The sequence below is a fragment of the Cnephaeus nilssonii genome, assembly GCF_951640355.1.
Source record: "Cnephaeus nilssonii genome assembly, chromosome: 21".
In the NCBI taxonomy this organism is placed as follows: Eukaryota; Metazoa; Chordata; class Mammalia; order Chiroptera; family Vespertilionidae; genus Cnephaeus; species Cnephaeus nilssonii.
The window spans coordinates 4475346-4497446 of record NC_137092.1 but is presented as its reverse complement, the minus strand read 5'-3'; positions in this window follow the sequence as shown (position 1 = coordinate 4497446).

Sequence of the window (22101 nt, the reverse complement as noted above, 5' to 3'; positions counted from 1 at the left end):
CTATGCAGTGTTTTATATTTCTGTTTGTTCTATGATTGGAATCATCTTTGAGAAAATATATGTATATTTTTTGCTATATGGACCCAGAACCAGGGAACTTCAGAATCAGATAGTGACATTCAAAAAAAAAAGACACACGCAGATGTTGAATGGAGTTTCATGCCTCACTGCGCTCCTCCTTTGCAAACTCCTTCCTATTTGTAAACACTTAAGGTGACATCATTAGCGAGCCCTTCCCATGTCATTCGTGCTTGAGAACGCCCTTGCGTTTCATAACATTTTTGAGCTACTTGCCAATTTTAGAATTTCAGGCTGCTTATTTTTTTTTGTGTCTGTTGGTCATTGAGCAATATGATGAACATCATTTCTTCCTAAACCTTTGTTTCCCTTTACAACAAATTCCTTAGTATTCTTCTGTAGGAATGAAATCAGACCAAGAAATTCTACTGATCAAATAGATACAGGACTAAATCAGTAAAGGAATCGGATGGTGGTACTTGAGCTAGAGATGCTAAGTGAAAGGGACCTGGGCTCAGGAGTTAGGAGATGCTGGTTTTAGTTTCAGCGCTACTGTTTGCTGGTGGCACGATCTTGGGCATCCCCACTTGTCTCCGTATGCCTCAGTTTCCCTATATGCAAAAACGGAGGTTGTAACGTCTTGCTTGTGGGGTTGTGGTGAAGATTAAATAAAACATTGTATGCAGATTACTGGGCACTTGGGAAAAGTGATTCAGCAGGGGGAGCCCAAGCCAGGGGCACCCCGCCAAACCCAGCCTGGGCTTCTGACTCACAGAAATCATGAGATAATAAAAGTGGGGTGTTTTCAGCCTCTACATTTTGGAATACTTTGTGAAGCAGCAATAGATAAAAGAGAACTATTTCCATACAATAGACTTCACCCTTTTAGGTGCACAGCCCTTTGAGTCTCGACAAATGCATACAATTCTGTAGCCATCACCACAATTAAGACAGAAGGCGTTTCCATCACCCTCACCCCCAAAAGTTCCTGCCTGATACTTTCTGATCAATCTCTCCCCACCCCCCAGCTCCTGGCAAAGACGGATCTGTTTCCTATCCCTATGATTCTGCTTCCCCCCCCCCCCCCCCCCCCCCCCGCCCAGAATGTCCTGTCAATGGAATCAGACAGTATGTGGCCTTTTGCCTCTGTTTCTCTTTCACTGAGAATAACGTATTTTGGATTCATCCAAGTGGTTGAACAGAGCGGTCGTTAATTCCTTTCATTGCTGGGCAGTATTTCATTTGTTGTATGTACCAGATGACTAGCATTTTTTAAAAATATGTTTTTTATTGATTGTTAGAGAGAGTGGAGTAGAGAGGGATAAAGAGAAAGAAACATCAATGAGAGAGGAACATCATTGATCGGCTGCCTCCTGCACGCCCCCTACTGGGGATGGAGCCCACAACCCGGGCCTGTGCCCTGACCAGGAATCAAACCTTGACTCTTTGGGTGCACTGGAGGATGCTCAACCATTGAGCCACATCAGCCAGGGCTTAACCTCCGTTTTCAACAACTAAACCCTGAGGCAACCTATGCAGAGGAATGCTTTTTAGACTTTCAATAATAGATATCACAGGACATTCCTCACTGTTACTGTTGAGTTCCTGACCTCCATGACTGCTGTCCCTGCTGAGTGACGTTATTTAAGCCTCTGATGTCGGCTTTGTTGTTATTTATGGCCAAACGGATCCTCAGATAGCAGTCCGGGTTGGTTTTCAGCTGGAGTCCGATGTAATCTAATGTGCTTTTAAAGTAGAACATAACGGCTGGTCTGTGGAGGATGGGATAGATGGTGTCAAAGAGGGAGGCAAAATGACAAATGACGAACGCATTCATAAAACATGCTCCAAGAGACGCTCCGCAGTGACTGACCTTTGTGTTTGCTTTTATGCCATTTGCTTGGTGGGTTGATCTCCTGGAGCTGTGATCACAAACTACCAAGACTGGGCACCTGGAAACCACAGAAAGGTGTTCTCTCCCAGGTCTGGGGGCAGGAGGCGGAGACCAAATGTTGGCAGAAGCTTGCTCCCTCTGATGCCGCCAGGTAGGGGCCTCCCTGCCCTCGTCCGGCTGCTGGGATCTCCGTGGTTTCTCGGCTGTGGAAGCGTGAACTCCAGTCTCTGCTCCACTCGACAGCCATCAACTCGTGTGTCTGTGAGCTTCTGTCTTACAAAGATACCAGGTCCCGGGTGAGGGCCCAAGTCAACCCAAGTAGGGGGTCAGAGGCTTTGCCTGTTAATTTTACTACATCATCCATCTCTTTTTAAATACTGTTTGGTAAGCTCCATAAATGTATATGCTCTGAGAGCATTTTTAAGGTAGTCTTCATACTTTCAGAAAGAAAAAAGGGGAGAAGGAGAGAGAGAAAAACATCAATGATGAGAGAGAATCATTGATTGGCTATCTCCTGCACGGTCTCCACTAGGGATCAAGCCCCAAACCCAGGCATGTGCCCTGACCAGGAATTGAACCTTGACCTCCTGGTTCATGAGTCCACACTCAACCACACCGGCCCCTGGGCGATACCTTTAATTTTTAATAAATAGCAGTTTTCATTTTTTAAATTTATAACCGTGTTCTTTATTAAAATATTTCTCATTCCAAGATGATCTCTAAGTGTGTCCGTTTTCATCCATTATACTTTTTAATATTTAAAGAATTGATATTTTTGATCATTCTAGAATGTCCCTTGATTGGGATCTTCATTTGCTTGTCTTTCCTCATGCCCTCTCGCCTGTTCCATTAGCAAAGAGACCAACCGTGTTCGTTGCCCACATAATCGCTGCATAATACAGGCCCTTCCATCCCCTGGACGGGTCCCCTCCCCAATGCTCTTGCTTCCTGGTCCTGGGGGTGAGCAGAGCTATTTATAATGCAGCGCCAGGAGCTCCTTCGTCAGCAGGCGTGGGGACTTGCAGGCTTCCTCCTTCTGGTCTGAAGTAGGTTTCTCCTGGGAAACTCTGCTCTTGCGAATCGACCTTCTCCAAGCGCATGTGTGGACAGCCAGTAGGTGGGGGCCCTCTGAGGGCTGGAGGGGAGGGACAGCTTGGAGCCGAGGGCAGGCCTGGCTGTGGAGGGGAAGACGCTCTCAGTCTCAACCCTCAGGAGAAGCGTGCGGCCAACATGGGAACTCACACGAATCACAAGCTGTTACCGTGTGCACGTGCGTTTGTTTTTGTTTTTTAACAGAAAAGGACGTCCGGTCTTTGGTCGGCGGCCGGGCTCCCTTCAGTGGCCACCCATCTCTCCCCGATGCCGGGGACCTGCTCCGGAGGGCCAGGCAGCCGAGGAAAAAGGTCATCTTCTTGCCTGACGGCAGACTGCGGCGTCGTTACCGCACAAGTCCCTTTACGGTCGTAATTGTCCCTTGCAAAAATATAGTGTGACAGCGGAACTCGTAAAGCTGCTGCCTCTGGAATAAACAGGAAAGGGCACCGGCTTGTTTCCCAGCACCGTCTGCACCGACAGGGCTCGGCTTCCATCTGCACGGGGAGCGGCGGCTGCAGGAGCTGTGATGGACTGCGCGCTTGAACTTTACCGCGAGCTGCGTCTGCTGGCACTTCATCTGTGCAGGTCGCAGGCACAGGGATGACTCTCACTGATATTCTATTTAAAGGGACAGTGGTGCTGTCTCTTTGCTTAACTCCAGGGTTCGACACAGTTTGAAGTACAAGGAGGGGGAGCTTGATCATCCATGTGTGTGCGGCATTTTCAATCCGAAAAGTAAGCTAAGAGAAACAAAAAGTATACCTTGTGCAATGGGCACGGCCTGCATGGTTCTCCCTCTGTTGGATGAAGGATGGAGGAGACTGTAAAGCCACGGTACATATTACCTCCCGGTTCCTACCCCACGCCCCTGGGAACTCGGTGGACATGCGTGAACGCGTGCGAGTGGGTGGAATGAGTCTTTCAGAATCTCTCACTATGTTCCACACAGCGTGCTCGGGCCTCTCCATCCATGATGTCATTGGATCCTCTGACATCGTTGGACGGCAAACTTTAGTTCAGGTAGGTCTCTAAATGCCACCGAATTTTAAGTGCTGGAATTGGGGTTTGGATCCAAGGCTACCATGTTTCAAAACTTGGCCTCCCCAAACCGGATGGTCTAGCAAAATTCGTAACAAGGAAAAAACATTTTGGTCAGGATTTATAAGGAATGGCCCAATGAGAGAAGTGGAATGCTTGATTTGAGCTTTGAGGAATGGCTATCATTCCTATATCTGGGAAACTATTAGGAAGATGATTTGAGGTATATAAATTTTTTAAAATTATAGAAAACATATAAATCAGCTTCTGTAAATTCCCACCCAGTTCAGAACACTCCAGCAGCTGCTCCTGGAATCCTAACTTCTGACCCTGTCTTCAGAAGCCCTGCATGACCTGGTTCCCCGCTCCACTTCCCGGGATGTAAAATATCCTAAAAGCTCCACTAATGTCTGTCTTGCTGTCGGCTGCATCTCCCCTCCCCAGGTCTCTGTCAATCACAGGGCCTCGGTAGACATCTGCTGAATGAGCGGATGAAACCATGGTAGCTTGGCCTGGCTGTGGATTGTCAGGGCCCACAGTAATTGAGAGTAAGCTCGGATGTAACAGGATAAATATCGGAAAGTAGCTGGCTAGAGAACAGAGTGCATTAAGGAGAGCAGGATATAAAGCAGGACATCTTGATATGGCTGTTTTGATGCTATAGTTTCTTGTTTTTTGATGAATTTGCATCAAAATGGTTCTGGCAAGATCCATGAGACAGTGACAAACATATCACATGGCAAGTATTCACTGGCTTCTCTTCTGCCTGCAAAAAAGGAGCCTGCGTTTTCTCTGTTCACCTTCGGGAGCTTACGCTGATCAGATAATTGGAATTGTCTCCCACTAGAGAGTCTCCCATGGAGAATTGCAGGGAAGACAAGTTGGGTTGATGCACCTAAGAGATGTAGGAAGAAAAGACTTTATCAGGAAGGCAAGGAGTCCGGAGGGGACTCATGTTGAGAGAGAAGAGAGGCTGAGGGGGTAGTGTCTGTCCTGCACAGAGGGCTTGTGAGGCGTGAGCTGGGCAGAGGGGGCTGGTGAGGACCTCTGGGGTGCGGTGTGATGGCTGCTGGGACTCCACAGCTCTTCAGGGTGCTCTGGGGAGCACTGCGTGCCTTGTCTCAAGGCGACGGGAGTTGGATTTGTGTTTCTTCTAGATTGACAAGGCCAAGATGAGCCACGATGAGCCTCCAAGGTGGAAGTTTCTAACAGATTCATTTGGTCACCATGTGTGTGCTTATTTTTATTAGAAAGTCACACATATCTTTGACCCTGACTTCTTTCCCAACCCATATTCCCACCACTCAGTAAGCATAATTTTTTTATAAGAAAACAGCCAATAGCAGGTTAGCAATTTACGAGTTTAACACCTGATGCTTTTTGTCATTTGACAAAATAAAACGTATGTTTGTCCTTGATAATGAAGGGAAATTATAGAAATGTTATTCCTTTTCATCTGAGAATGATAGGAAGGGAGTGGCACTTTTATCGCTGTCCTTACTGGACTGTGGTCAAAGTGAGTTTCTTGAGTATTAAAAAAACTGGAAACATAAGAAATAAAGCATGTTGCATAGTTAAATAAATCCGAGAGATGCTGAGTTGAACAAAGCTAAGCAGATTTCCGAGCTGCGAGGCCTCCAGGGCTTCCAGAAACTGCTGATGCTACACGTGCATGTCCCAGAGGGGACGGGAGGCTGTTTCCTCAGCGTGGGGAGCGGGCGGTCTCACACACTGACTGCAGAATGCAGACGCCGTCGGAGGCAAACAGATTGGGGGAGAGAGAAGGTGCAGATAACCCAGAGGGGAGATGCTAATACCCCGCCTCAGAAGTGGTGGAGTGAGAGGTTGGGGAGTTCTCAATGCCATGGTAAGGAGTGTTCCAAAAATTTAGTATAAGATGGGCACCCTTGAGGTTGTAACTATCCCATCTATAAGTGTACACTCCTACCTTTTTGTGAACCCACATTGCTGCTAACTGATCGTTTCCATCTTTAATTAAATAAGACACGTGTCAAACTCATTACAGGTTGCCCTGCCTACTGTCTTCCCGTAATTTATTCATCTTCGCCTCCTGCCTCAATCCCTCCAGCTCCAACAGGTCGAAGTCATCTTTGAGTCTTTCTTCTCAGTATCTGAAAGCTGATTAAGAAACCTGCCACTTTTACCTCCTAATTACAGCTCATCCTTGTCCGCCTGTCCATCTCTTCTGACTTCCCTTCATATCCTAGTTCTCTTATTTTCTTCAGAACAAGTCTAATGGGTCACACAGTCCATTCTAGAAATGCTGCACTTCCCTGTTGCCGGACGATAGTCACCCTTCTGAGGGTGCTGTGACCTGGCCCAGACCCCGCTCCTGCCACGGGCTTCTCACCAGAGCCAGGCTGTTCTCTGGTACAAAGCCCAGCATCCTTGGCACATGCTGTCCAAACCACGTGACCTGTCCCTCCCTCTCTTCGCGATTTGGTGAAAGCTCAATCATTCTTTCGGGTTGTTTGCTTTCCCTGGGAAGTCCGCGATGAAGATATGACATGCACCTGTCCTGTCCCCACCCTCGTGTACTTCCATGTTGCCACTGACACAGATCAGGAAAATCACACGGCCCCACCGCGATTTCCTCCACTGAGGTCAGTCTTCTCTTCCTCTCATCTTCTGGTGAATTGCTTGGCCTGCAACTTTCCCAAGACTTTCCAAAAGCCGAAATAAATGACTCCCATGGGCTCCCCTTTTGTGCCCTGCTTCCAAACGTTTAAATACCACACAGTTACGCTGAATTCTACTTTTGGTCCCATTTTATCTTTCTAAACACAACGAAAACGTTGCTTATTTCGTTACTAATGTTTATCATGTAATTTACGCATTTTCAACTCCGTAGCAGCACACCAATTCCAAGGTCACTTTCCAAGCCTTTTGCACCAGCGGGACAGCAGCGTGCCCGTGGCGGGGCTGTGTCTGATCCTAATGAAAGATTCAACGCTCTGGCCAGCAAGCCCGGTGCCCTCTGGCTGCTGCGAAAACATTTGGTTGGATGCCATCTGTTCTTGGTCATTTATTCATGTCTTGTTTGTTGATCCTTTCCTAAAGTCTCCTCTCGTTTATTTATTGATCAGCTCCTCTGGCCCATGCGCCAAGAGTCAATAAGAATGTATTACACAATGTGCTCACCTGGGCCGGGCCAGCTCAGCGCGGGGGGATGTGGGAAATGGGGACCACTGAGATGAGCATCTGTCCTGCAGGAGCTTGTCTATAGTTGGGGTGAGAAGCAAAAAGGAAAAGATGGGGGGCAGGTCACTCCCATGACCCGGGTGCTGTTACCTTCAGGTACAAAGCACATCAAGGTCCGGCTTTCACTGTCTCCTGAGCTCCATCGGCGGCCGCTGCACTTCCCCCCAAGTCCCCCCACCCCATGACGGCGGGGTTCCTAAGAAGTGTTTTCTGGGAGCTCAAGAACAGGCTGCTCCCATTCCTTTGCCTGAGCATCCTCTTGGGCATTTATCCCCCAAAAGCGTGTGAGAGAGCTGTCCCCCCCGGCCTCTGCCCTCATGGGTTCCTTGACATGTTGGCCTCTCTGCCCGGCACAGTGGCCACTGGGGATGCTTCTCGTCTGTTCCATGTCCTGGCGCGATGCTGTAACCCAGGGCGGGCAGCACTTCACTTTCTCCAACTCTGCTCCCGAGCCCTGCAGTGCGACCCACCGCCATCCTGTGCCACAGTCCCTCGCCATCCTGTGTCACAGCCGCCCCGCACCTTCCGCCCTGCCCCTCTTCTGCAGAACTCCAGGAGGCTGGACAAGCCAATGTGTCCTCTCTTTACTCACCTGGGTTCCCTCTGCCTCCGGTCACCCTCCTTTCCCTTCCTCTTGCAGCCAAATACACAGTTTCCCACTCATATCGACTCCGGCAAAGCAGTGCTGGGATGTATCATCGATCCTACGCGTCCGGCCTTTATTCGCTACTGAGAAGATCCTTAATGCAAAACCATTGATCCCCACAACAGCCCTGCGGGGTGGGCGCTGTTACTCACGGCTGACAGCTGCGTGGATGGCGTTGAGAGAACGCTGGCGTGGGGGCCACAAGAGCGAGATCCCATGGTTAGGAGATGCCGGCCCCCGTGCCATGGATGGGACACCGCAGCTCTCTGAGGGCTTGGATTTGCGTGCCTTTTGGTTACTTATATACAAAAATAATATTTTGACGACGGAGCAACCGACAAGTGAATGTTAGACATGATCGAACTTTAACCCGTTGACTGCCACACGTCCAAAACGGGAACCATCCTCATTTCTTCCATAGGCCCTGGAATATTTACGAATGTAAGTTACCACGATTTCCTTCACAAACCCAGAGATGTCACTAACAAGTCTGATTTTAAAACTGGGCGGCCAGAGTCGATAGGCGAGGTTTGCGGCTATAGACGCGCGTGGCGTGTGGGCGAGGTCCGCCGCCTGTGTCTATAGACGCCTATGTCGCACAAAGGGTTAAGTTAAACTCACAAAGGCTATGGACTCCTCCCTCGGAATTCTTTCCTCCTCCCAACCCCCCACCCCCCAATGTAACCCTCTAAGTCCAATTGGAAATCCATAAACAATAAGGCCCTGCTCATATCAGGCGGCCTCTGCCTCCGAACGTGTCCCGTCTCAGCGACTGATGGGCAACCGAGGCCCAGCCAAGGGCGTATGGGCACCAGCTTTGCTCTTGTGCGGCCAAGAGCGTTTGCGTGGGGAGGCAGGGCCGACGTGCTGAGCGTGTGTCTGCGTTCTCGTTAATCGCTCCAGCTCTGTCATTTGCGTTGGTTTTCTAGCTAGTGGTGTGGATTCAGGAGGGCATGCTTTGCTGTTAGCGCTGTCTCCTGGCGGCCTCTTACCCTCTGGGACACGCTGAGCCTGTGACACATCGCCCGTCCCCGAAGCCTCTGCAGGCTCAGCAGGAGTGGCTGCTGTCCGGCTGAAGAGTGACTAGGAATCTATTAATATCCTTAGTCACTGGACAGTCGTCTCATCCTTCTTCTCCTGTGGCTTACGTGCAGTTGAGAATGGATTTTCATACGTTTGTGGACTGCCACTTGGTCATGTAAGTCCTCTGACCTTCAGGTAGCATGCTGACTCAGTTTCCCTGTCGGATTTGCCCTGGGAGCCTCTGGAGCTGCCTAAGAGTTTCCCATTGGGTGACTCATATGACCTCCCCAGCTTAGAACTAAATACTGATAAAAAAATGTTCTCAGCCCTGGCCGGTGTGGTGAAGTGGTTAGAGCATCGGCCTGACCACCGAAGGGTCACGGATTCGATTCCCGGTCATGGGCATGTACTTGGTTGCGGGTTCACTTTCCACCCCTGTGCAGGCCGTGTGCAGGAGGTAACCAGTCAGTGTGTCTCTCTCACATCGAGGAAAAAGGAAACACTGATTAAGAGATGAACTAAAATAGATCCAGGGAGACAGAACCATCAAACAGATCATCCAACCGCAGGGGGAAGGCGGGTGTGTGTGTGTGGGGCGGGGGGAGGGGGCGGTTGAAGAGGGGTGCTGCTGAGAGGTCAACCAAAGGACTTGTATGCATGCCTATAAGCATAACCATGGACACAGCCAGTGGTGGGGGGTGAGGGCATGTGCTGGGATGGGAATGAGCAGGGAGAGGTCAATGGGGGAAAAGTACTCATACGTAATTCTTTAAACAAGAAAGAATTTAAAAAAACAACAACACTTAAAAAAAAGAAATGTCCAAGGTTTTCTTATCAATGACTCTTCTTCTCAGTAGTGTACTATTTCCATAAGAAAGTAGAATCTTGCTTCAAGGCTTGGAAAACATGAATCTAGCGCAGGATAAGGAATTTCACACACAGTGTGTAAAATAGACGTGGGCATATCCAACTGTCAGATAAGTAGGAATAATGTGTTGGATAGAATGGAAAGGTATTTTTACAGAGTAGATGTTTAGAAGGGGAATAATGGAGAAAATGTAATATTCTTCACAGGAAGATGCCAGTGATCAAATACCTGTGTTTTTACACATATAGGTGCCTTTATCTTTAATTTGTCTGAAAACGATAGCCCCCTTCTTTCTAGGGAAATGTCCTGAAGGAAGAGAAACAGACTCTTGAAGCTCTTGTACTTTAACTGGTCATTTAGGATCTTGTGCCTTTTTGCTGTTGACCCATAGACCTTTCCAGATGGCAGTGGGAAGTGATCATTTTTCCATTTCTGATCAAGTCTTATCATGTTCAATATTGTGCAAAGATGCCCTGGGAGGTAAAGTGTATGAATAATGATGTTTTATGAGGGCAATTATTTCTCAGTGGATTATTCATTACTCACAGTGCGAACTCCGAGTGAAATTTACATTCTCTTCTTATAGTTCCATGTTACTACCAATTTGGTATTATAAATTTCTGCCGGATGTAAGGTAATCATGCTTCATTTCCAATGTTGAACTGTCTTTGAGTGAGTGATCAGATGTCTTTGCCAAGCCTTTTATATTAATTAATGATATTTTCCATTTTTGATAGTGCCATAAATCTTACTCATTAAATGAGAAATCAGTGTTAATTCTGAATCATTAAATGAAAACTGATGATTAAATCTAACTCAGTTCATGATAGTATCTTCCTAAATTCCATGTTTGCCCTAATCTTCATGAAACCACATGTGTTATATGCTTGCTTCACAGATGTGTTTTAGCCTTTGCACTGTTGTATTTTCCCCCAAATAGTTCTATATTTGTCCTAGGTTCACTATGGCGTGGATGTCTTTCTCAAATCCCTTTTCAAATCTCTGTTCATCCCAGAGTCAAGTAACCTGCCTTTAAATACCAGCAATTATTTAAAAAATATATATTTTATTGATTTTTTAGAGAGGAAGGGAGAGGGAGAGAGAGCCAGATACATGGATGAGAGAGAAACACCAATCAGCTTCCTCCTGTACACCCCCCGCTGGGGATGTGCCCGCAGCCAAGGTACATGCCCTTGATCGGAATCGAACCTGGAACCCTTGAGTCCGAAGGCCGACGCTCTATCCACTGAGCCAAACCGGTCAGGGCACCAGCAATTATTAATCTGCGCGTTTTGAGTGTTTAGCTCCCATGTTCTGGTTGTGTACCTGATCTCCCTAAGAATATACACCTTTTGAAATCATGAATTAAATCGGGTCAGTGGTCACCAGTGCTATGAGGATGCATCTTTCAAATATAAGGCTTCACATCAGCATAACCATTGTTTAGAATTTATTTTGAAAAAACAAACAAACAAAACCACCATGGATTGTTGGGTTTTTCACTCGCATCCAGGGGGCCTGCACGCTGTGTTTCTCGGTGCGATTGCTTTCCTAACACGCTTCCTCTGCTTTCTCAGCGCTCAGCCCTGGGACTTACGGCTGACAAAGCAGAGGGGTGTGAGCAGTGGCCTGGGGAGGCGCAGTGGCCAGCTGTTCGGTATCGTGATGCCGCTGAAATGGACAAACCTAACCACAGGCCCCGGCAGCCACGTGTGCAGAGAGGAGCCAGGCTGCGTGCTGGAGCCACAGATAATCCTCCCCCTGCGCAGCCCCCACGCCCTCTGAGTAAATGCTGTACAGGGGAGGGGGGTATACCTGGGGGTGCTCAGAGGGGTTACCTGGGGGTACTCAGAGGGGTTACCTGGGGGTGCTCGGAGGGGTTACCTGGGGGTGCTCAGAGGGTTATTCCAGTCCCCCCTGGAAGCCAGGCGCCTAGGCCGCAGGAAACAACCCTCGGAGCCCTCCTTCCCAGGCTCGGTACTCTCCTGGCTTTTCCACGTGTTCAGTTTCTCTGGCAAACTCCCTAAATCGCATCGCGCATGGTGTCTAATGCGGTCTGAAGGACCTGTAGTCGGAGGTCACGGTCACTCGCAGCTCCGCTCAGAGATTTCAGCAGCTTCCCAATCAGCCTCCTGCTGACCCGCCCCAGCCACTGTGCGCCCAGAAGCCAGCGGGGTGCCCCTTAAGAGCAGGTCTGACCGTGACCTTCCTCACCTCCCCCAGGCCAAGCCAACTCCAACTGGACAGGGTTCCTCTGCTCTGAGGGAACCCCACCCTCTGTAACTCCTCCCCGGGTCTGTGTGCCAGGGGGCCTCTCGCGTGGGAACCTGTGCCGCGGCCTGCCGCGCTGCACACCCGTTCCCTCTGCACCCCACACGCCGGCCACCGCGACAGGGTCTGTCTCCAGTGTCCCCTGCCTTCTCTCCCGCTTTGTGCTTGGGACACTCTCCACCACCAGGCACTGGCCTTTGACTGGCAATGGCCTCTTCGTCCCTGCCTTCCGTTTAGGGGTTTCTCAGACGCTAGGATGAGTTTAAGGGTCTTCAGACCATGTTCCCATGGTGCCCACCCCCCACCCCCCGTCTCCCTAATTTAACAGTTAACAGCAGCGGGCAGCGTCTATCTCCCATGGCTCTCAGGGGCCTCCGGGTTCCCCGAGAACACGGTCCGTCCCTTGAGCATCATCCCATCTCCGTTGCCATGGTGGTCCTACCAGCATCTCTCTGTGCCCCATCTCCCCTGTCATCTGGTGCTCGCTCCACCCGCGTTTGGGGAAGGATTGGGGCTGATTAGCTAAATCTCACCCACAAGGTAGAAACCCCAAAGTTATATTTTATGAGGCTCCGAGTGGCCTTGATATGATCATATCAAATAATTGAAATCATGAAGGAATTATTCTGCTTTTCATAGAGCACACGTGTTTATTTGCATTCATTTTCCAAGCTAACCTTTCTGTAAGTTACAGACCTATCCTGTAAAATACTCCGTGGGAGTTTAGATTTAACACTTTCTCTCCGGCTTTATCACTGCATTTTAAGGAAAGAAATACTTTTGAAAAATAATAAAATGTTCAATAATAAATGATCTCTTAATGATAACCACTCTTACCAACTAAACGCACTTTTAAAAAATAATCTTTGTTAATAAAAAAAGCACAAAAAATCTTTCTCCTTGCAGTAAAAGTTGTAAAATATATTCTTTTTTTTTAATTTAAAATTATTGGGGTGACACTGGTTCACAAAATTATACAGGTTTCAGGTACACAATTCTACAACACCTGAATGAATGAATTCTTCTTTTCCACAATTCATTTTCCAACTTGTTATCTATATGTTTACACGAGCAGGAGCCTCCGTACTTTGCCGTTGGGTGGAAACTGTTTCCATGTCACATAATTGCTTTTTTAAATAAGCTAGAAATGCATTCTTTTCCTCAGGAAGCAGGAACGTGATCCCTTTATGTACCCATGTATGTAGGTGTCTGTCTGTGAATGCTCATGGCGATTTCATGTGCAGGATGCTATTTACTCCTCCTGGCACCACCCCGAGGTTAGCAGTGCACTGTTGTTGTCTCTGTTTCATGGATGGCACAGCTGGGCTCGGTGCTTCCTCCTGAGCCCGCGTCACCAGACAGCGAGGGACAGGCTGAGTACATTGGGTCACCAACCGGAGTCCTTTCTTTTTGGTTCCGGGGTATACTGAGATGGCTCTGGTTCACAAACTAAAATAATTCAGACCATAAACCCCATGAGAACAAAGCCCATGTATGTTTCCTATGGACCTATACTGGGAATTCTTTTCATTGCTTTTCTTTCTTTCGTTTTTTTTTTTTTTTTTTTTAGAGGGGGGCGGGGTGCAGGGAGAGAGAGAGAGAGACATCAATTTGTTGTTCCACTTTCTATGCATTCATTGGTTGATTCGTGTATGTGCCCTGACTGGAGATAGACCCCACAACCTTGGCATAGCAGGATGATGCTCTAACCAATGAGCAACCCAGCCAGGGCCTCGTTGCCTTCCAAACATTTTACATTTGCAAATGGCACACAGAGAAGAGGGGTGACCTCCTAAGGCGCCCGTCATGCCAGTCGAATGCAGGAGATTGCGGTGGGGTGGCAGAGCAGAGAGAACGCTGGCTCTGCTGTTGACTCGCGGTGTGTTTCTGGACCGCTACTGAATTCCGATCTTGACTCCATCATCTGGACTGTCCACCCCTGAGCTGGCAATTAAACACAGTATTTCCTGCTTCACAGGGTGTTTGTGGGAAGTAAATGAGGTAATGTGTGAGAAGCAGGTACCGCAGGCTCTCGCATTCAGAAGACGCTAGATACATATTGGGGCCCTTAGAGAGAGCACGGCTCTGTCACTCATTTCTCCTCTTCTCAGGATATGGAAATGCCAATGTGAATCAAGGGTTGTATTTTAATATTTTTCAAATACAAGGATGGGTTCTGCAATTATTTGAGTTCTAAGAGCAAGAAAGGTCCTTTCCTCAGATGGTCTACTTCATAATCCTAAACGTTTAGGCCTTGAAGTGTGTCCCACGTCCTAGTCCCCAAAAGTATGCCAGCTAACGAGAGGAGCATTAAAGAAAATCAGTTCTCAGTTTAAAACCCAGGAACCAACCAAATACTCTGAAGCATCCAAAGGAGAGAGAGAAATCAAACCATGTCAAAGGTCATATGAAATTCTAAAGGGAAACTTTCATGTGAATTCCTAGAAACTCATGCTTAGTAAACTGAAACTAAGCTCTTAACAATGAACCCAGGAAAGACTAAAGCGATTTCTTAGATATAAAAAAATAAAATCAGCATCAAAGACATTTCATTTAGGGTAGGAGAAGTGTCCTTGAAGAAAAATCCGGCAAGTGAAGCAGAAGAGAGACTGGAGTAAATTTCCAAGTGTACATAAATAATCTCGCGAGAAGATGGAGACGGCGAACACACTGTGTGAGTACAGGCATCCCCAGAGAAGAACACAGAATGCGGGCGCCTGACTCAGCGAGGGCATAATAACAGGAAACAGTCGCGAACTACAGCAAGCAAATAAATCCCCAAGCTTGGGCTCCGAGAGAAATTAAAGGGGTATGCTCCTAGGAAATGTACAATTGTCAACCACTACTAAAAGACCCTAACCATTTTCAACTTTCATATGCAATGCCAATACACAACAGAATAACATATCACACAGATACGGATAAAATAGTGTATCCAAATACCTTTTCCTGGATAAAGCCCTCAGAGATGTAATCCAGCACCTTAAAATGTGGAACTGCACACATTGAGCTCAGCAACAATGTTGTTCTTTTCTAGCCCTTAGGACACATTCCTATCTCATTCAAATTGGTCATTCCTTAGTCTTGCATAAATACATATTTTACAGGTTATATGTTATGATATACACAGACACCTCAAAAAGACTCCTGGGACCAATGATGAGCATCCAAGAGTTAAATAATATGGATATCTCAAAGTAGAGATGCAATTTTGTTCCAACAACGGAATATCCACTAAAAAAAAAAAGGTGGCTGTTGTTTTTGAAAAGAGATAATTAGATTTAATTAAACAGCATCATTAAGATAGGGGAAAGACTAATAAAAACAAATTAGAATACAGAACATCAAAATTAAAGGAGAGCTGGTACTGAAAAATCTTAACTGGTTTGACTGCTGGAGCAAACTAGGATACAAAAGAAAAAAAAAAGAAAATTAATGAACTCTACCTCAAAGATGAAATAGAGATATTTGGGAAGTGTCAGAAGGTAAGAGAGAAGCTATCAAAGTGTTCAACTCGTCTTTCCTGAAAGACAGTGTGGATAAAGACTCTTGGAGTACTTCAAAACTTGTAATCTATGTATATAAAAGCCTAAGTGACTGTTTGACCGTTTGAATGTTCAACCGGTAGCTATGGTGTGCACTAACCACCAGGGGGCAGACGCTCTGACTGGTAGGTTAGATTGCTGCTGGGGGTGGCCAACTGGGACTGGGCGAGATGGGCCAGACATGCCCTGGAGCCCTCCCACGGTCCCTCCCTAGCCCAATCGTGCACAGGTGGGGTCCTGGATTGCGAGAGGGCTCAGGCCAGGCAGAGGGACCCCACTGGTGCATGAATCCATGCACCGGGCCTCTAGTATATTATAAACATGATTAATTTGATGTGCTATTAAGAAGGAAACAGTAAAATAAGAGCAAAAGTATAATTATAGACGCTGACATCTAAATAACAGTTACAACAATACATTTAAGTGGTTTAAAATCCCTGCCAAAAGATGAAGACTCTTAATTTAATTGATAAAATATGTAAAAATATGTGTTTATAAAAAGAAATCTACACATAAACACCTGTGGGGACTGCTCCAGGCCCCACACCAAGGTCCCAGGTCGCCTTCCTGCCAGGGTTAGACTGACCCCTTGGTCAAGGTGTCATTCTAAGAACAACTGCATCTGGGGACTCCTTTTTGTGAGGGGCCATTCAAGGAAGGGATTTTACTGGGAGAGGTGAGACAAGATGTAACCTTGAGCATCAGTGACACCAAAATTCTGCAAGTAATTGAAATCCACCGGCATCGGCCTTGCTCAGACCTCTCAGTTTTTATGACCACGTGCGCAAAGTTAACGGAGGGAGTGTGGGTGGAGACAAAGCTATTGGTGGTACAGATTCCAACGAAACACGCAACAGAAGCACGCGGCCTCCATATGCCTGGCCTCATCTTCCTTCTCTTCAGTGTTGTCTTAGCTGCCAACCATTCGACTCCTGCTTTATTTGCTGAGTTCTGTTTAGACTAAATCAAAGAGGTGAGTCAGAGTAAATCCTTGCCATCCCCAGTCCAGGCAATACTAGGCAGCCAGAGTACAAAGTGCCCTCTGTGCCAACACTTCTCAGCGAAGGACAGAGGAATGCAAGACATCAGGGCGATGGTGGGCTTCTAACCACTTCCCAGAGGCAGCGGGAAAGGAGCGAGCGAGCTGCTGAATGGCCCCAGGCCCCAGTGAGCAAACCAAGAAGACGCATCAGGAGATGAGAAATGGAGAAGAATGAGAAGGAAGACAGTAGCTGGCCTTGGTCAGCCGACAGCTGCGGGCTGCGCTTCCGGGGCAGGTGTGTGGTCCTCGGATGCCCCACTGGGTATGCAGCTGACGGCAGGTGTGTGGTCCTCGGATGCCCCACTGGGTGTGCAGCTGATGGCAGCAGCACACGGAGCTGCAGAGACCTCCCATCCACCTCCCTCTAATCCTGACTTCACCTCCACAGCCAAGAAAGTACTTCAAGCCATTCGCGCACGGAAGGTGGCGTCTCCATGCCTTGACCCCAAGCCCCTCTGGGAGCTTCCAGTGTGCGTCAACCAGTGTGGATGCTGCATCCTGGAGGTGGAGTGGCCCCTCCTCCTTCCGGAAGGGGAGCAGGACACAGAGCTGAGGAGCCAGACAACAGTGAGGATGAACGATGAACATTTGACCCCACGAAGCTCTCTACTGGGAGTGCTCACGCTGGAGGCAGCCCAGATCCCATGGAGGCTCCAGGAACTCAGACCTCCCCCTTTTAACAGAAGAAAAGAAGCTATCCACGTAGCACTGTTTTCTTAATCGCTTATGGAGAAAATCTTGGCGCACTTAATTCTGGGGCACAGAATTTGCAGGCAACTCCCACCTTCAGGCACGGCATGCAGGTTGCAAGACAGAATCCTTCAGAAAATCCGATTGTTGTGGGTCTGGTGGGTGGACTGGTAAACGCAGGCAAAGAGAAATGTATGAGCGTGGCTTCTGTTCTTTAAAATTAATTGGAAATTAGAGCCGAAGCACAATCATAAAATGTTCTGTAATTAGTCTAAACTCACCCCTTGCTCCCTCGTGCCTTGAGGTTTACTTTTTCAAAAGGAAGTGAGGTGAGTGGCAGCCTTCAAAGAACCTTCTTTCTCTAATGAGCCAAGTTCACCTTTGCCAGAAAACTTTCCTGGGGCCATTCCAGGAAGCCCGATTGGAACAGATCAGGGGTGCCTTTTGAATAGAACAGAGCAGTCCGACAGGAGGCAGAGTCTCCTGAAGGCGGTGTTTGCCTTTGTTCACAGCCACTGCAGGCATGCTAGGGGTATTCGTGAAAGTGAATATACTATGAGCAATACAATAGTAAGAAATCCATTCCAGACATCACGTTCTCCAATGCTTTCCCGAACGTTTGTCATGCTCAGTTTCATCAGCCTCGGTGCACAATTTTGGTGTTGAAAGCAACATTTCATATCATCCTTTGATTTTAACACCTGCCCTGAGTATCTCCCTGTGACAGAGGACACCGGGTGTTTGACACTCTGAACGGATGGAATTTTTTGTTTGGTTCTATATTAACCTGCCACTTCCCCGAGCTTTGTTTTAATATATTGAGGTTGGTGGTTTTATATACAACTCATGCCAATCTACGTAAACCACGCTGAACTGTAATCCAAACATATAAGCTATAAAAAGTAATAAAATATTTTCCAAGTGATGATATGCTTTTAGTTGTCACCTAGAAAGTAAGCTTGACAGGCTATTTGTCATAAAAAATTTGAAGCCCCAGATATTGAAATTACCTTTATTTATGTTTTATTATGTTCTTTATAGGTGAAGCATGTCAGCTTAATCAGTTTTCTTGATGTGTTTTCTTATATCTGTTACTTAAATATTATTTTTCACTGTCTCCTCTAATACACACACACACACACACACACACATATATACACACACACATATATATGTGTGTGTATATATATATATATATATATATATATATATATATTCTGTTAACCCCTTCAAATATGTTTAAAAATACATCTCATTCACTATGTAATCTTGACTAAATTTAACCTCGGTTCCTTTGTTTTCACATTTTCTCATTAAAATAGACTGAGATATATTTGGAAGTGTAAGTCATTTTTATGAAAATAAATATAATCCATAAAAATGTATTAGGATGAAATGAACATATAGAAAAAAAGTAAAAAAAAAACCAAAAACCCAACAACAACCTTCTGAGAATTAAACTAGTAAAATCCTATATAATAAAAGGGTAATATGCAAATTGACTGAATGGTGTAACAACTGGTTGCTATGACGCACACTGACCAACAGGGGCCAGATGCTCGATGCAGTGCTAAGGATGTCCGTGGAGCGGTTTAAGCCTTCAGTCAGACATCCCCTGAGGGCTCCCAGGCTGCAAAAGGGCACTGGCCAGGCTAAGGAACGCCCCACCCCCAAGTGCACGAATGTCATGCACTGGGCCTCTAGTACACATATAAAGAGTGTGGTTAGAAGCTTATCATTGATATTAAGACAGGTAATACTGGACGAGCTGCACAACAAAGAAAACAGTGTGGGTATCTTGTGGCTGTTGGCAATTTGCCCCCACCTCGGAGTAACTGACAGCCCAGAGCTCCTGGAAGAGGAACCAGATAGCTGTCTTTTTGGCAACCCGTGTAATTCTTTGGTAAAATGGGGAGGTTGACATGGAATTTCAGTTGGAAGCTCGTAATTTGCTCATTTTTTTGTGAAGTTAGTTTCCCCCCACCCCCTGTACTTTTAGAACGGGTCTTGGTTTAGAGAGCAAGTCTACCTTCCAGGTTGCTCTTGTGTGTGTGTGTGTGTGTGTGTGTGTGTGTGTGTGTGTGTGTACAATGATATATAGCGGCTTGCTTACTAGGAGCAAGATGGTTGGCTTTTCCCACTGGATTCCTGGCTCATTTCCTTCCCTCGTTTCTGCTGTTCTGTCCTCATCAGCCTCGATCCCCCTGGCCGTGTGGATTCCTGTTCTAGAAGGGAGCTCTCGGGGGTGCGTTTGAGCATTCACAGGGGACGGACGGCCTTAGCCCCTCAGTGGAACTTGCGGTGCCCCCTTGACTCCAAGCACCTGTTACTGGGGGAGGGGGAACCCCCAAGTAGTGGCAGTTCTTCTCCAGCTGGCCTGCTGCATGTCCCCTGACCACCTGCTGGCTGTTGTTTGCAGGCCTGTCAGTGTCCCCTGGCTTCTGTTGGATCTCGCACCAGGGGTGAGCGTCCTTGAGGCTGCGGGCAGCGTGTCCCCACCTCTGGGTAGTCAGGGGTTTGTGGGGATATCCTGTCCCATCGTTCTGTTGTCAAAGCTGACTTTGTGGTTTTGATTTGGTTGTGTAGTGACTTGACCCATTTTTATGTGGGAACTCAAGATACAAAACAACATGACGGCATTCTAAATGAATGTTTCAAGCAGTTCTACAGGGGATTCTGGCATACTCTGCCTCAGAGCATGTCAGCTCCGGCTCCTGCCACCGGCCGACCTCCATCTATGTCTCTCTCAGTTTGAATACACGGAGGGGCACCTGAGTACCAGTTAGCCAGCGAGGGTTTGCGTGTCCCCAGGTCGACCAAGATCTCATCTGAAACCGGTGGTGTCAGCGACTGATCCACATTTTTGTTTAAGACCGAACATGACAGATCAACAGAGGAAAAGGAAGTGGCTGCTTAACCTTTATGACAGCTTTTATTCATGGTTGCCGCTGAAATATGAACACGTGACCAGAAACAGAAAGAGGACTTCTTTCTCAGGTTATTATTTCTGCCTTAAGTCACACCCATCATGTGGCTGATGCCAACTGGTCCTTCACATGCCAGTCTTGATCCTCCCAGAGCCTTCCCTGACCCATTCCTTTCCCTCCGGCCGAGTTCAAGGTTTTCTCGTTCTTCCATGACGTTTTCTTCTTGCTGCTCATGGTCAAATTCAAGAAGAAAGAGATAAACGGAGAGAAGAATTCTCATGCAGAAAGAAACTAGGATGTGACTTGAGGAAACTTTGGCTTCTCTGTCAAGATAATAAAACGATGCACTGGTTCCTGCCACTGAACCTGTGGACATTTGCTACAGAAGCAATGGGGCTACCAATTCACTGTTGTATTTTTCTTCTTGTTGCTGATCAATGACATCTACTTCTAGCTCATGTAAAAGCGAACTGAGGGGTGTTTCATGGCCTGTAAAGACCATGTTCTCGGTAGAGATTTGACGACATTTTTCATTTTAAGACTTGCACCTCGTCTACCAGTTGTCACAGAGCACTTAGGGATAGATTCTAGCCCCATAAATACGAGAGTCACTTCCAGATGCTGCTTTCTCTGGGAAATGTTTTTGCCACAGGCAAGCTTTTATCTTCTCCCTCCCTGGTGCTTCCTGCTCTGGGTGTCTGACCTTCAGAGAGGGAGGCGTCTCCTGACAACATTAGACCACACAGGCACACTTAATCATGTAAACAGTGAAATCAGTCTCGCTGCTAATCCTTTATCTAATGGCAGATTTCTCAGCTGTGTGGACTCTGATGGCGATGATGAAAGGAAAGACTTTGCTTTATTATTCCACAGTGCACGTTCCAAGTTGAGAATCCCGACGTGCGCTGGTTGCAATTACAATTTTTAAGATCTTGTTTCTTTCTTTCTTTTTTTTTTTTTTTCTCTCTTTGTTGATTGCAGATACATTAGCATTACTTTGGAATACAGTGTCACTCCAATTCCACTTCTTTTTGGAACGGGGAATGTAGAAAGAAAGAAAAAGATGCACCTTGAAATATTTTATCCACAAGGAGGACGATCGTTTTTCCCTTTTGCCTTTGTGATGTGATGGGCTGTGTTTGTGGGAGAGAACGGATCACAGGGATGCATCCGTCCTGGGGGGCGAGGGCCACATCCACGCTGCTCAGAATGCTTGGTTCCTAAAGGGCCTGTCCTTTTGTGCCACGACAAAGGATGCTAGTTTCTAAGGCTTGAGAATTACATCCGGCAGGAAGACAGAAAGTGTCCTCACTGTCCATGAGTAAATTAAGGTGACAGAAAGGATGGGGCATGGTCCGGGTTTCATCTCTTTTGGAGGAAAGAGGAATAGGATGGTTTCTCACAGTGACACATACCCATAGTTCTTCCTCCTGTAGGATTATTAAACCGCAGAAGCAGGTTGTGGCTTGGAAGATGCCACACTTACAAGAGCAGCCAAACAGAGCTCACTGCCAGATGGAAGCCACTCATCTTAGATCTGCAGCTCAACTCAAAGAAAGGTGTAGTTCTAAACCTGATGCAGATGCTACCTAGTTTAAATAACTGGATAATTGACAAGCAGTAAAAACCACTAGATTATCTCTTATTTTCCTAAATAAACCCTCCAACATTGAAAATGCTTTGGTCATCATCACACACAACAGACTCAGTCACACACAAATGCTATTCACTGCTGTTTTCTTAGCAAGCTTTTAAATTCCTTGGATTATCCATTCTATTTTTAAAAAAATAGATTTTTATTGATTTCAGAGAGGAAGGGAGA